At 38.8% G+C, this 15,091-nt stretch overlaps 1 pseudogene; it reads left to right on the plus strand.

The window, feature by feature from the left end:
- Window positions 1-15,091, plus strand: part of LOC148820909 (complement C3-like) — a 136,030-nt pseudogene that overhangs the window by 34,775 nt on the left and 86,164 nt on the right.

A 15,091-nucleotide genomic window follows, 5' to 3' on the forward strand; every position in this document is an offset into this window, starting at 1 on the left:
ATCCACACAGTGCCTTTACTTCCATTTCTAATCTCTTTATCCAGTACAGAGGATTTGGAGCCTATCCCAGTAAGCAACGGACACAAGGCAGAATACACCCTGGACATAGCGCCAGTCCATCACAGGACAGACAGACACAAACACACACACACCAGGGCCAGTTTTCCCATAAACCAATTAACTTACCAGTATGTTTTGGAGTGCGAGAGGGAGTCATATCACACATATGGAGAAAAACCATGTAACCCAGAGAGAACATGTAAACCCCACACACACAGGATGGCAGGAATTGAACCTAGGACCCCAGTGCTGCAAGATAGCAATGCTAACCACTTTGCCACCATTATAAATGGATGGATATCTTAGTTATCTTTCTAGTTCACAGGTTTGCATGCATAATTTAATTTTGAAAGCCACTGAGACATCAGGTACTACTGTTGTATTTATGAAAAAGAAACAAAACAAAAAACATACTAACAACTGTGCCATCCTACTCCTTAGCTAATACATTTTATTATTCATAAACAGTTAACATTGTTAGCAAAATATTTTGAATTATATTTAACCCTATTTTTTCTTTAGTTTTGTATTTAACTTATTATATGATAGTCAGACTTAATGTATATTTGAACAATGAAAATATATTTTTACAAGATTTTACATTAAGCACTTAAAATTAATATGGTTAATAATAGTAAACTGTAACATGCTGTAACAAGATCGGTTAAACTGCGAAGAAAATGCTTTCAGAGAAAATGTTTCAGGTGTGAAGAACATAGATCTCCAATGCAATTTCAACCAAACCTGTTCCCACACACCCTGCCCCCACTACCATTAGAATATACACAAAGCACTCAAATCTTTCGAGCTAATGATCAGGTGACCCGAGAGAGAGCGAGAGAAACACCAAGGGGTGCGGAACCAGGGAACTATTTACATGGAAAACGGGCGATCTCCCCAGACTGTCCGCCCGTTTCACTGTTACCTGGATACCTCTTTATTTAGAACTCACAAACACTGATTTTTAGTTTAGAAGGATTCAAGTAGGGTTTTAGATGAAAGGCAGCGACCTTAATCAAGCCCAAATCACAATTGAACCCATTCAGAGCCTACATTACATTTTAGCGTTTCATTCTGAGCAGAAGACCCTCACACCTGAAGAAGGGGGAGGTGTTTTTAGCTGGAAATCTCGCCTGCTTCTACTTTACAACCGGAGTGCTGGCTGTGACAAGTTAAACCGGTTTTACAAGTTTCAATCACAGACCATGTGACATGGGAGTCAGGAAACTCCACCGGATTTGATAACGCTATAAAAACGCTATAAAATAATGTGACTTGGCACAGAACAAGTTTACAGCACAGTACAATAATAAATGCTGACCATGACTTTAGAAGCATAAATTGCCTTACACTCAATTTAAACACAAGCTGTCTTTAGGCCTCTAAGCTGGTTCATACAGAAATGTAGAGATCCAGGCTCAGAACACACAGCTTCATTAGCGAATACATATGCAGGACAACTAGAGAAGACGTTTTACAGAGGATGGATTTTTAGAAACATCCCATCAGTGACATCACTGAAGTCAACTCCTAGGTACTGTAACTGTCGTGTGGATAGTTTCACAAGAATCAGACAAAGGTTTAAGCATCGCTTGTTCTAGATAAAACTGCAAAAAAAAAAACAACCACCCATAATGTACTTCTTTTCGGCTCTGTTTGCCCAAATCATATATTCACAACGTGAAATCTAGAAAATAATATTACGTAACCAAAATCCGCAATATGGAAACAGAACCTGTGTAATTGTTGATAGATGATGTACTCGTAACATTTTTTCAAGACGAACTACAACATTTAAAAAATGACTTGTATGTACTTGATATCTCTAATCAATCCACGGGTCCCAGCACAAAACGAAAGTAAAACGCATACCGTTTCGCGCTTCTTATTAGTTGCTCAAAAGTAATTTGACCGTATGAAATGCATAATATAAACCTAGAAACATATACGTGAGCAGTACTTAAGCACTGTAGTATCGGTGTTAAGACATACCTCTCAAATACTGTAAATCAAGTTAAAAATATCTCAAGACCGATTCTGGTCATAATGAAACCATGTTTCGTGTATGTTTTCTTTAAAGTACCGAGACCAGCCATATACTGTATGTTTATGTTCCAAAATTAATATCGTTTATGGCCTTCACACGCGTTGCAGTATGCTCCTATTCTTTTTATGCTCAGCTACTAAGATTTCCCTTCAGTGGTAAAATTAGATATGAATATTCAATACTTAAACGGGCACAGTTAAGACATTAAATATACATATACATACTGTATACAGTACAGTTTGCATACGGTAATATGTTTATGTTCCTAAATCAATCTCTTTTATGAGCATGTGAAAGGCATGGTGAATCACTGTACTTTGCATGATTGGAAACAAATGCGTGATTGCGACATGCTGTGGTGTTACTTTTACAAAGACGGTCAATGAAAAAAAGAATGTTGACCAGGGCAATACTTTGAGTTTACACTTACAGCTTGTCCAAGGTCATTCATTATTAATACTATTAGTAATATCTTCGTTAAAGACTTTGATGGCCACAGCTCAAACATGAGAGGTTGAGCTTTATTAGCTCCACCTTGCGGAAATTCCGGATACTATTATTTTGCTTGTCGTATTATAGGAGAATTTACGGTAACTCGCGGTATTTACCGGTAGCTTGCGGTAGACTGCGTACAGCGTACCGCAAAATAATGCGGTATCGCCCGCGCATTTTGAATGGCTGCATCTGTATAATGAAATAAAAACGTGAATGACACAGAGCCTGCAACCTACAGATATAAAGATCGTGATTTGGGAAACATTTCACAGCTTTTATTTAAACAATATCTAGTACCTGGTTACATTTTTAGAAACCTTAGTTTGATTAAAGCGGATCCCAGGTGCAAGTGACTTCATAACGCGAGAAGGCATTATGCTATATTTTTTATGCATTAGGCTTCTGACTATCAAAAAACCAGGGTTCATTTTATTTTGTCTCTCCCTACTCTCTCTCACCCACTGTGATTCGGACACAGAATGGTTAAAAATGGGAACAAGTCAGGCAGGCAGAGGGAAAGGGGAGGGGTGAAACTGTTACTTGTCCTGGATAAAGCGGATAGAAAATTGGTGGATTTACACTTGTGAAAAATGTTCCAGATTTATAGAGGAGACACATTGTGTCTTTTCTTTCCAGCTTGGAATTAACTTTTACCTACTAGTATATTCCATTGCAGCTACTTTATGTAATGCAGCTCCATACTTCTCACAAAGGCTAGCAGTGTTAACACCCCGCTGTGTCATGTTATGTAGAATAGACAATTGTGGGGGATGGGAAAGAATTTTCAGTAGCATGCACTGTTGTCATTGTTGCTGTTTAACATAGGGCAACCAGCAATCAAATGTCCTCTTTTTTCTTAACACTCGTTTTTCCATACTGTTTTTTTAAAACTTAAACAAAGATGTGCTACATGCAAACAGCGCAATGTTGTATAGTTTTAAAGCCACTATAGTATACCTTGTGGGAAATATATTTATTTGTGTTTCATCAAAGCTTAACTTATTCAGAGTGCCCGACATTACAAACTCCAAGTTAAAAGGAACATGTCAAAATATAATAACGGGTGGTTTTTCTTCCATTAAATCAGCTTTGAGTCTTTGTGTAAGCTGTAAATTCTTTTTACTTAATTAAATATTTTAAACACTTAAGTTTTGTAAACACAACACAAATAAAATCGTTTTCTACAGGTGTTAAACAGATTAGCAGGTTGCTGAAAAAATAGTGGACCGTCCACTAACCGTAAAGACCGTTCCACAGCTTCTATTTTTTAGAAAAATGTACATTTAGAAAAGATTCATCTCTACAAATACCAGACTATTCTTGATTGTTTTTTCTGAATGTCACACTTATAAATAAAACTTATAAATAAAATATTGAACTATAGGAAAATCAGGTGTTAGCATAAACTATTAGGAATCAATAACATTAAAATTTGCTATTTAATAATTTGTTGCACTTCTTCCACATCTTGTAAAAACATTAATTTTCAAGACCTTGTTCAAATATCTAACTATCAGAAAGACATTGAATCCAACTATCAGAAAATAAGTCAAATACAAACTAAAAATGAAGTAAAAAAATGAAGGTAAAATATAATTTGAAATTAAGACAGGATACACTTTTTCTCTTCCTACTCTTCTTCACCCGCTTTGATTTGATCAAAGAATGATTAAAAATGGGAGGGAATGTTTCGTGCCAGTCAGCGCATTAGCATCTTGCACCAGAGGGAATGGAAAAGGGTGGTATTGCTTGTCATTTATTTCTGTCTCCTTCACTCTGCCCAATGATAAACAAGATCTAGTACCTGGTACAATTTAAAAACACAACTTATTTTAAATTAATCCAGGTGTGAGTTCATAAAGCCAGAATTACCTACTATCCCTACATCTGTGGAACACCTGATCATCTACTGTAAAGCTTTCAGTTCTTTGTGTATGTTCCAATCACAGTGGAGGCAGGATGTGTGGGGATAGGTTTAGGCTGCATTGAATTGGGGCTCTGTATTCTTCACACCTGAAACATTGTTTTCTCTGAAAGCGTTTTCTTCCCTCCTTAGCTGATCTTTAGCAGCCTATGCATGCTTACACAGCTCCCCATGTGAATTCTCGTTCTTGACTGAGGTGGTTTTCATCGTTTGTGCTGTCTGTAGGGAGGCCAACTTCACGGAGCTCATGAAATAACCTCCAGACCAACAGTCTCGAGGTTCCTTGGGAACAGCAAGAGAATTTAAAGATGCCTTTAAACAGAAATTGCAATTGAGTTTTTTACATGTATACAGCATTTCATTTTAAATACAAATTTTAATGCCACTATGTATATTTTAAAATTATAACATTTAAAATCTAAATGTTCACTTTTATACATTGTGTTTCTTTTTTTTTCATAGGGGTTGATATAATTATATGCAAATTTCCCTTACGTTACAGGGTTGCTCCCTAGAAATTAGACATAAGAATAAGGCACAAAGAATGTTGTAGCACAGAGGATGTTTTTTCTGTTAAATGAAGAGTTATAGAGGAAACACATTGTATCTCTTCTTTTCCTTTCAGCATAGAATTAACTTCCATGTGTTCCTTTTCCAGCCTGTGCATGCATGCAGATCCCTACTCAAAGTTCTTTAACAAACATTATGTTAACTACAAGGGGTGGGTGTGTTACATCCTGTTGTGTTATTTGGAACAGGCAGTTTTGCTTGGAGAATGGGGTTAAATTTACAATTTTCTGCCCTCCTCCTTAGGTCATTCTATGTTGCATTTTGACATAAGGTAATCAGCAATAAAATAGACACTCGTTTTTCCTTAGTGCATGTATTGTGCGTGAACAAAGTCTACATTCCACAGATATGCTTGACCAATAGTGTATAATTAATAAAGGGTATACTAAATAAATATACTTTATATACAGTGAATACATGATTCCATATGGTTTTAAAGCCAGTAAGTGTGAAAGCTTAAAATAAAAATATAAAAACATAAATATTCTGCCTAAATCATGAAACCATCACTTATAATAATTTGTCCAGATACACACACTCATGCTGGATTAACCTCCCAATACGTTTTTGGACATTGCAGTACTGTGCAGTAAATCGATAGTAGTATGATATAATCAGTATATTAATATACAGAATACACAGTAAATACAGTATGATTCTGTATGGTTTTACTGCTACTACGTAGAGTGTGTGTGAAATATATTTTTATAATAAAAATTTTAAGTTCATTTGTTTCCTGATTACTTGTTGCTGAAATCTGAAATAAGACAAGCAACAAGCTACAGTATAATAATAAACTATTTTATATATACAGTGTAACATAAAAGTCTAAACACTATATATATTTTATAATTGGAAAGATTGTGTTAAAGGCTAATCATTGACAGGGATTTGAAATCAGGCTTTTTCTGGCAACAGCCCAAATGCTACCAAGTACCACTTTAAGCATTCACTGTGCTACCTGGCGGTTTTACAAAGTAGTACAGCCCCACAACAGAATATTTAAGTGGGGCTGTTAAGTGGGGTGTGTTGAGGTATGTGCAGCACAATCTGCTGCATAATATAGCATGCAATATGAATGGCTGGATCTTTAACATAAATATAACTCATGTAAATACTTCATACTTGCAGAATAGAAATTTGGGATGAAATGGTTTCTTACAATTTTAAGAATGTCATTTATATGTATTTCTCTACAGTGTGTTTAATTTTATTAAAACAAAGGAAACAAACATACTACACAGAAGATTCATATATAATACTATACATACAACCAAATGCACCTATGTTTCACTATTTGTTGCTAACTGACTTGGGATGACCCCTTTTTTTGCTACTAAATCAATTATCTTTTTATTTTCACTGCTGCCAGATAAGACATTTTGACCCGCATCTGCAGACAATCTTTGGTTTAAAAAATACTCTACTACAAGTTTGTTATTGCATGGAGATTTAGCAAACAGAACTCCATCCATTCTTTCTTCAGCCTGGTTATTTAAGTGTTCAACAATATATTTTTTCTAAGTAGCTCATAATGGGAGTCAAGTTACTGATGTCCAGACATCAAATACTCTCTAAAAATACATCTAAAAAATTACTTTATATAATGCAGAGGTCTAATGACTGAGATCAAACACACCTAAATAAGGAGAGGTGTGATAAACAGAAATTGCTTTAAGATATATAGTAATTGCTATCTCCATCAAGCTACATTAAAAGTTGAAAATTGGTCAATCAACTACTTATCAATAACCCTAATTGATTAAAAATTCAGTTGGAACAAAAACCACCTGACCTGAAGTGGCAAAATTGACAACTAGTAATTTAGATTAAAACAAGCATATTCTATATGTCAGGTTGTTAGCAGCATCAGCATGGATAGGCTGCAAAGAAACAAGTAATAGGTTTATTCCATGCTGAAAAGAGAAAAAAGAAAACAAAGTTTCAGCTTGGAGCCTTCTTCAGGTGTGAGAAAGACAGGGCAGTAAGCAAAGGTAATGTCACATAGGAGAACAAAAGCTGGGAGAGAGGAGGAGCAGGAGGCGGGAGCAGGGCACAGACAGAATGCCCAATCAGGGAGTGTGAAGTCAGGATAGGTGAAGAGAGGTATGAAATGAAACATGACATATTCTGTACATTATGATTTATCACAGACTATAATACTAAGATTCATATATCACCATGACATTATTTCTTCATCCTTTTAAAAGATCTTCAAAATTAACCTGGCCATCCATTACATTTTTTCCAATTTCTTTTTAAACCCATGTAAAGTGCATCTCTTTGATTACATCTCCTTTGTGCTTTAACAGATTTTAAACAAAGAAAAGATTATGAGTGCTGGAAGACAAATCAGACTGCTTGGACATTCCCTGGTTACACTGTCACTGCGCATTGAAAAAGAAATGATTCCCTCTTTCCGGTTTGTGGCATACTATTACCTCACAAACAGTGGGCAATTTGAAATTGTGGCTGATTCAGTCTGGGTGGATGTAAAAGATACATGTATGGGAATAGTAAGTATCTGACATTATTAAATGGTAATTTATACAAAAATATTTTATCTATATAAATGAATCTATTTTTTTAATTATATTTAAAATATTTTTAGGAGGCATAGGACTGTTTTTCTGACAGAGAAAAAAAAATTCTATACTAACTCATTATAGAACTGGTTTTCAAGTGTTTCTTGTTATAATTTTGGAAAAAAAAATCAGTATAAATTCCACAGTAAAGTATAGGGCAAAGGGATGAGATGAGAAAAATGTTAAGTGACATACAGGTGAAAAAAATGACTTAATTATTATAATAATTGCTTAAATTTATATAGCTCTTTTCTGGACACTCCACTCAAAGCGCTTTACAGGTAATGGGGACTCCCCTCCACCACCAATGTATTTAGGAAAAGGGTCTTACTTTGGCCATGCCTCCAGCACTTTTATCATCTAAGCCCTAAAGTCTAGATGCTATGGCCCCTTCCTTCTTTATATTCTCTGAATCTAGTATTGGGTAGGGGTGGAAGAAGATGATGCCAGAGCCTTCTCCTGTGTTCAATGATGCAGTTAACTGAAATCTGCTGCTAAACTCTGCTTTTAAAGTCTGCCCTGAGTTCTACTGATTGGGGTATTTGTCTTGGGTATGGGCATAGCTAATGACTGGGGGGGTTATTTAATCAGCTGACCATAAATGGCAGATGGCCATGTGTAATGATGCATTGTCTATTATTGCCCTATCCTGGATCCTCCCAACTCCTGGTCGCAGGTAAAGTTAAATTCTCTGACATGCAACCTCACATGTAATCTTTGAACTGTGTTGTAGTTGCCATTTATCTGTGCAAAAGTATGTCAGACAATCTTTGTTGATTGGCACCTGCCCCTGTCTGCACTTTGAAGACTCTTGATATGAGGGAAACCCAAAGAACAAAGCAAGATAAATACACCAACCCTTACAGAGAAAATTGTAATTTTATGCAAACGTGAAGTTACTATCATTCCTGACACCTATAGCCCCACAACCAAGTTTTGTAACACTGGTAGTTTGAAATATCAGATCTACAATAAATCCAAGTTATGCAAAAGACATACACACTCCCTACCATCACTGAAACCAGCCTAACTACTGCACTATGAGGGCCAAGTTAAATACACTAAGCATCACCCCCACCTCTTCCTGATGGACAGTAAAGCCTGCATTTACACCAGAGATTAATTAGAGCCAGTAATCTGACACAAGATCGAAGGAGATAAGGATTACTCTATCAATCTACAACCCTTAAGACAAAAGCAAAAAATAACAACAAATACACAAATGTTATTAACAATACATATTCATAATAACCATATTATAAATACAAATATATATTGTCCTTTGTTTATGTACCTACCAGAGTGACAATAATGAAACACGTCAGTAAATTATGATTATGTAAACTGAGAGACTTCATCAAAGGTCATGTGACAGTAGAACACAACAGGTCTTCATCTAATGTTGTAAGTAGTAATGAATGTACAGAACTACTGTACAGGAATAAACATAAAGGTCTGAAAGTATTACTATCAGTAGTAGTAATAGTATTAATAATGAAAACAATTCAGCAGATGTTGAGAAAATACAATACAAATTATTTTAACAATTATTTTACAATAATAAGCAGGTGTGAGCCTGGTCAGTACCTGGATGGGAGACCTCCTGGGAAAAAACTAAGGTTGCTGCTGGAAGAGGTGTTAGTGGGGCCAGCAGGGGGCGATCACCCTGCGGTTTATGTGGGTCCTAATGCCCCAGTATAGTGACGGGGAACACTATACTGTAAACAGGCGCCGTCCTTCGGATGAGACATAAAACCAAGGTCCTGACTCTCTGTGGTCATTAAAAATTCCAGGGCGTTTCTCAAAAAGAGTAGGGGTGTAGAGGCAATGCTTGTTAATAAGACAGAATTAAGCGTTGCTGTGCTTTCCTAAATGAGGCCTCATCTCTCTCTATATCTCTGTGGTGCAGCCACAGAGAAGCTATTCATGCAGGCTGATTTAAGGGACAGCTCCCAAATGGGGATGCACTTAGCTAAGCCTGGCTATCATGATCAATGGTCATCCATTGGCGCCTATCTGTCTAGGGAGTGCCAAATGGACATCTGGACTGCATTCCTAAGTGTCAGGAGCAAGTGACTTATATCTCACCTTGATCAACCAATCAGGGACTGGCAGGGTGTGGTAATACCACGTGGATCTCGGATGCCCATGAAACTTTCAACCAATGAAGGACCTGCAGTTCCTCCAGGTAAAAACAGGCAACACAGAGAGCCTGTGGAACAATTCCAGGGCAGGATGGTTCGCAAGGCAGAACAGTTCCCAAGGGAACACAGTTCCCAAGTGCAGGACTTTCTCGCAGCGTGCCTCCTGGACATTCAGCCTCAGGGCTCTACCTGAGCATCCTCAGACTCAGCCCGGACCACCATGTAACGGCCAGTGTGTCCGAGTGCAGGACTTTCCTTTGTTCTAAGAGTCGAGGACGGAGTTTGCCAGCGCGTAACCAAAGGATCCACCAGAGGTTAGCATCACAAGCAAGCCTTGTGAACAGGTCGAAACTGTGGACAGCTGAATCACTATTCAGAACTAGCGCTTCATCAGGAACGAACCGGTCTTCTTCCTGACCTGCTGGGACCCACAGTCTTTTCTCCTGTGCACAAACTCTTGCTAGTTTCAGCCAACACTAACAAGCTGGTTTTCAGAGAGCATCAGCAGCGAATCGCCGCAGGAATCTCCACCACGTTGCAAGCCACACAGCACGACCTGGCACCGAGCCAGAGAGCGCAGATTGGACAGAAACAAGCCTGCAACTGCGCCATGCGCCATGGGGATGCTACTCGTGAACTTTTAGCTTAACTCCTAACTAATAGTATCACTGTTTGGTACGGCAATACTACCATATAAGACAAAGACGCTCTGCAAAGAGTTGTGGCAGTGGCACAGAGAATTATAGGATCTGACTTACCATCAATTCTGAGATCCACACCATCTGCTATCACAATAATGCCCAATCCATTATTCTGGATCTCAACCATCTTAGTGACAAACTTTTCTCCACCCTACACTGGCAACCAGTACTGCAGCATTAAAGCATGGACCACTAGGCTTAACAATAACTTTCACCCTATGGCAGTGCACATCATTCACAGCTAACTACATAACAGCTAACTGTTTTGTAATGTACTGTGAACATTGTGTGGTGGTGTCTATTTTTCTGTGCACATCCTGAGAGAATGATGTGAATAAGAATCCAAATGAACATGTACATATGGCAAATAAACTTGTCTGTCTTATAATTGGCTATTAGGGCAGCATAGTAGTGCAGTAGTTAGTATTGCTGCCTTGCAGCACTAGAGCCCTGGGTTCAATTTCTGTGGTGAGCAATTTGTATTGTTATGGTTATTGATTGAAAATGGCTAGTGAGGTGTCATAATCTAAGGGACAATGGTCAGCACCTGGCTAGTGTCGATATTTGCAGTTCTGGAAGTTTCAAAGCAAGGGAATGTTTGGTGAGATGCAGGGGTCTGAGATTCAAAGCAATTATAAGTCTTACCTTGGTTAACTTACCTTAGTCAGTTACAATCTTGGTAAATTATTAAGAGTGTCATTAATAGTCCAGGAACACAGTATAAAAACAGGCAGATACTGAACATAGAGGAAAAGATAAATAAAGAAGAGGACAAGGGAAGAGAGACAGGAAGACAGAGAGGAGAGAGAAGAAAGGAGGTCCCAGGAAATAAATCGTGCATTTTAGATGTCCTTGTTAAGAAAGCATGCCATTCTGTTGTTTTTAGTGTTGTAACAGACAAATAAGTTCTGGACCCTGAGATGAAGTTCAACAGATGAGTTTATTGCATGCAAAGAACAATAAAAACAAAGTCTTGTTCCCGCAAGGAACAACAAAACCAAAGTATTGTTCAAAGTGCCGGTACAAAACTTCCAGTTTACATAGCCCTTTTCTGCCGCTTCTGACGTAGCTCAGTACTATGGTAAAGGGAGGGAGGTCACAGTGTTCAGACAGTTCACAGACTTTGGCCAAATGGTCAGTGTTAGTTTCCCTTCCCTGGGGGGTTTCCTAGTTGGCATCTGGAATCCTTATCAGTTATCCCCCTTTCCTGCTATAACTGTAGCCTGTTACTTAGAAGTCCAGTCCTCATGCAGAAAGGAATCAGTTAACCCCTTCTTCACATCTTTCTTCATTAGTAAAATCTTATTTCCTATTTAGAGAATCCCTCAGTTAAAAATGGCCTCTCCTAGTTATTGGGTGGATTTTTAGATTAGGTAGATAGGTTTCTCATTCAATTTGTAGCATGCAGATTTATAAATACAGAGTTTTAACTGTATCATTTAGAAGTTGTTGCTTTAGAAGGCAACATCGTCTTCTTTTTTTAGGCTTTATAGAGGATTTGAATACTCAGTAGCAGTCTAGGGTTTTACTAGGTGGTCTCTGGGATGCCTTGTTTTTTAAATAGCATAGCTTGTACGTTTATATTGTTTGTTGTTTAATGTGTCTATTGTCATTATTAATAAATATTTGTTTAACCCACTGTAATCAACTTACAGTATTACTCTTTTCACTAAAGCTATGACAGAGAACAAAGAACTCAGGTGTCTCCAATTATACCAACCACTGGTATATTTTTTGGGGAAAATCTTTAAAAATTGGGTGTTACAATTATTTCATTTACTTATTGATTGATTTTCTTGGCCTGATTCTAATATTCACTATTTTCTTAATCCCTGTTTGCAACAGTCATGTTGGTCCAAAAACATACTGGTATGTTAATGAGATTCTGGGACAATTGACCCTGTAGTGATTGTGCGCTTCTTTTTGTGTCTGTGTGTGTTCTGCAATATATAGGCTACCTGTCCTGGGTGAATTGTGCCTTAAGACCATCTTGTCTGTATAGGTTCCACCTCCCTAGTGACCCTGTATTAGAGAAAGTAGTATGGAAAAAGATTAATGTTACTGGCTAGTAAATTTAAGCATTGTCAGTTGGTTCATGTTACGATGCGTCCTTTAGGACCCTATGCAGACAGCACAAACTGGAAGGGAGTGAACAGACATGGGTAAGAGATGAGGAACTGGGCTTGTAGACGAACAGGGGGGCGTGATGAAGGTGCTCAGGGGGGCGTGGTCCAGGCAAACAGTCCAAAAGGGACTCCGAAGGGAAATCCAGTACAGGCAAAAGTCCAGAGCCAAGCGATCCATCCAAGACGACCAAGATAAAGTTAAAAGCTGGAGCGGGATCCGGCGAAGATTCGGGGAGAAAAAAGGGGGAATGGGACCAGGCACTCCAAGTCCAGGACTTGGCTGGTTTGTAACTCTGATAGAAGACGAATGCCCCCCGAGCCGCAGACGTAGGGCGACTCAGTGGTAGGCGGGCCTCTGGCGTTGGTGTTCCAGTGCAGAGCTCGGAACAGAGTGAGTATCTGGCTTTTGTAGGGAAGCTGGAACAGGGAGCAGGTGCACAAAATCAACTAAAATGTGAACGAGCCGGAGTGCCCTTAAGGGGGAGGGATTACAATTGTGACAGTTCAGTCTGGTCTTTTATCATGAATTGTGTTGAAACAATTATTTTAGCATCTGCACATTACCTTTGTTAATGTTGCATTTGCTTTTGTTTTTCTTTGCAAAGCTTCACATATCCCCAACTGATGAAAAGGACAAGGGAGTGTATTGTAGTGGTTTTATGGTTTCACTGAGACAATTATTAATTGTAGCAGTAATCACGAGGTGGTTCGTTGTGGCTTTTAGAAAATCAATCGTCAGAACAACTAACAAGGCACACACATGGGTTCAATACACAAGATACATTTATTAACATAAATTGTGCACCAAACATATACCAGTCTGCCTGGATACAAGCAGCAGACCTTACTGTGAGGGTTATCAATATACAAGGTATATAATCTTGAAGAGATGCAAACACAAAGAGATACACAACATAGAATATATTTCAATATATCGTTCGGCTACACCAAATTGCTAATCAGTGTTATTACCCATTGTTACTCTAAACTCGGAAGTAAATACATTACTCATGAATTAAATTGATAACAACTTGTGTTGAGGTACAATTAAGTTTTCAAGACGCAATGTAGAACATGGGGTTTACTTAACCACTGTGTATGGATTTGGAATTTCCTGGCACGAACACCAAACCAGCTGACAGGCTCTGTTGCAGCCTCTGTTCCAGCGGTTGTCCAATGGGCGTTGTGCCGGCGTCCTCTGGCTACCGGCCAAGCAGTCGAGGTGCAGCTCGGAGTAGGACGGGCGGAGGAATCTAACTGCGGCGCGCAGGACAGTCGTTGCTCCGAGGGGATCTACCAGCAGTCCGGCTGGCTAGTAGAAAGTCTCTATGCACAGAGTATGACCGCGGGTCCTCGCCAGTCACTCTTTTGCCCGGGAAGAAGCTGGTTCGTTCCCGGTCCAGTGCTGCTTCTGAATAAGCTAATCAGGTTGTCGGCGAGGGTCCAACTTTAGGCTGCCGTTGATCAAGCGGAGCATTCACGTTGGTAGAATTCTGAGTACGTACGGGATCCTCGGCCTCGCGCTTAGAACAAAGTCCAAGTCCCAGTGCAGACAACAGCAGTTGTCACGTGATTGTCTCTGAGGATGCGTGAAAATGGCCAAGGAGAGCCCCGACCTTAGCTTGCGCTACCTTTTTGACCAAGACACAGATGTGTGCTGATTGGTTGAGAGTTTGGTGGGCAATGGAGACCCACGTGGTGTTACCACGCCCTGCCAGTCCCTGATTGGTTGATCAAGGTGAGATATGAGTCACTTACTCCTTACACTTAGGAATGCAGTCTAGATGTCCATCTGGCACTCCCTAGACAGATAGGCGCCAATGGATGACCATTGATCATGATAGCCAGGCTTAGCTAAGTGCATCCCCGTTTGGGAGCTGTCCCTTATCAAAAGAAAACATCTTAAATCAGCCTGCATGAATACCTTCTCTGTGGCTGCACCACAGAGATAAAGAGTGAGATGGGGCCTCATTTAGGAAAGCACAGCAACGCTTAATTCTGTCTTATTAACAAGCATTGCCGCTACAGTATAGACCACGAAAATCCTTTAGTTTTACACTGACAGGAGACCCAGGGGCAAAGGTTGGAATTGTTGCTGTTGACAAAGGTGTCTTTGTTTTAAACAGCAAGAACAGGCTCTCACAAGCCAAGGTAAGAAGGATAATTCAGGGAAACAGAATAGCTCGGATGTATGGCAAATGTTAATCTGGAGATGGGCCTTGTGAGCTCAACTATTATTTTGTACACAAGAAGTGTATTTTTTCCCAATTGTGTCTTTTGTTTTGTTCTTTCATGGAACTGACTGATTTGCCTTCTAATCTTGGAAACTACATAGCATCAGCTGAACTTTAAATTCTGAATGTTGAGTGATATCTAATTATCACCTATAAAAAAAACTATATTAATCTAAACCTAAACTGTTTAGATTAGTAGAATATT

Source organism: Atractosteus spatula, chromosome 14 (genome assembly GCF_055471065.1).
Source record: "Atractosteus spatula isolate fAtrSpa1 chromosome 14, fAtrSpa1.hap1, whole genome shotgun sequence".
Taxonomy (NCBI): Eukaryota; Metazoa; Chordata; class Actinopteri; order Semionotiformes; family Lepisosteidae; genus Atractosteus; species Atractosteus spatula.